This window comes from Lagopus leucura, unplaced genomic scaffold, assembly GCF_019238085.1.
Source record: "Lagopus leucura isolate 7727_CA_CO unplaced genomic scaffold, USGS_WTPT01 Super-Scaffold_100012, whole genome shotgun sequence".
NCBI classification, from domain to species: domain Eukaryota; kingdom Metazoa; phylum Chordata; class Aves; order Galliformes; family Phasianidae; genus Lagopus; species Lagopus leucura.
The window spans coordinates 18,464,765-18,466,665 of NW_024962267.1; positions in this window are offsets into that span (position 1 = coordinate 18,464,765).

Below are 1,901 nucleotides of genomic sequence, written 5' to 3' on the forward strand. Positions count from 1 at the left end.
GAGCGTGCAACAGCGTGCAAGAGCGTGCAACAGCGTGTAAGAGCGTGCAACAGCGTGCAACAGTGTGCAACACCGTGCAAAAGTGTGCAAGAGCGTGCAAGAGAGCACAACAGTGTGCAACACCGTACAAGAGCGTGCAACTGCGTGTAAGATCGTGCAAGAGCGTGCAACAGTGTGCAACACCGTGCAAGAGCGTGCAACAGTGTGCAACACCGTGCAAGAGCGTGCAACAGTGTGTAAGAGCGTGTAACAGTGTGTAAGAGAGTGCAACAGCGTGTAAGAGTGCGCAACAGTGTGCAAAACCGTGTAATAGCATTCAAAAGCGTGAAATAGTGTGTAAGAGTGTGTAAGAGCGTGCAACAGCGTGCAACATCGTGCAAGAGCGTGTAAGAGTTTGCGAGAGCGTGTAACAGCGTGTGAGAGTGTGTAACAGAGTGTAAGAGCGTGTAAGAGTGTGCAAGAGCGTGTAACAGCGAGTAAACACGTGTTTAAAGCGTCTAACAGTGTGCAACAGCATGTAAGGGAGTGCAACAGTGTGGAAGAGTGTGCAAGAGCGGGCAACAGCATGTAACAGCATGGAACAGCGTGCAAGGACGTTTAAAAGCATGCAACACTGTGCAACAGTGTGTAAGAGTGTGCAAGAGCATGCAACAGCGTGTAAGAGCGTGTAACAGCGTGCAAGAGCGTGAAAGAGTGTGTAAGACCATGCAACAGCGTGCAAGAGCGTGTAACAACGTGCAACAGCGTGTAAGAGCATGTAATAGCATTCAACAGCATGTAACAGTGTGTAAGTGTGCAACAGCGTGCAACAGTATGCAACACAGTGTATCACCGTTCAACAGCGTAAGAGTGTGTAACAGCATGTAACAGCGTGCAACTTTGCAAGAGCGTGTAACAGTGTGCAACAGTGTGCAAGAGCGTGCAACACCGTGTAAGGGCGTGTAAGACCGTGTAACACCGTGCAAGAGTGTGCAACAGTGTGCAAGAGTGTGTAACAGCATGCAAGAGCGTGTAAGACAGTGCAACAGCGTGTAAAAGCGTGCAACATTGCACAACAGTGTGTAACAGCGTGCAAGAGAGTGTAAGAGTGTGCAACACCGTGTAAGTGCGTGTAACAGTGTATAACATCATGCAACAGCATGTAAGAGCATGCAACAGCGTGTAAGAACATGCAACAGCGTGTAACGGAGTGCAACAGCGTACAACACCGTCCAAGAGTGTGCAACAGTGTGCAAGAGCGCGTAAGAGCATGTACGATCGTGCAACAGTGTGTAAGAGCGTGCAAGGGTGTTTAAAAGCATGCAATACTGTGCAACAGCATGCAAGAGCATGCAACAGCGTGTAAGAGAGTGCAACAATGTGTAAGAGCGTGCAAGTGTGTGTAAAAGCATGCAAGTGTGTGTAAGAGCGTGCAAGTGCATCCAAACGCGTGTAAGAGCGTGTAAGAGCATGTAACCATGTGCAAGAGCGTGCAAATGCATGCAAACTCTTGCAAGAGCATGTAATGGCGTGCAAACGCGTGGAAGAGGGTGCAACAGCATGTAACAGTAAGAGCGTGCAAGAGCATGTAAACAGATGTAAAAGCGTGTAAGAGCATGTAATCTTATGTAAGAGCCTGAAAGCTCTTGTAAACGCATGTAAGATGTTGAGTGTGTAATAGAATGTAAACAGTTTTAAGGATGTATAAGTGGATGGAAGCACGTGTAATAGCGTGTAAGCCCATGTCAATGCATGTAAGCATGTGTTAGAGCCTGTTAACGTATGTAAGTCAGTTTAACCCCATTTTCCAGTGTAACCATGTGTTTGCCTGTGTAAGGATATGTAAATGTATAAACACCTGTAACCTCATGTAAGCACATGTAAGCACGTGAAGAGTTATCTAAGCACACAGAAACACGTTT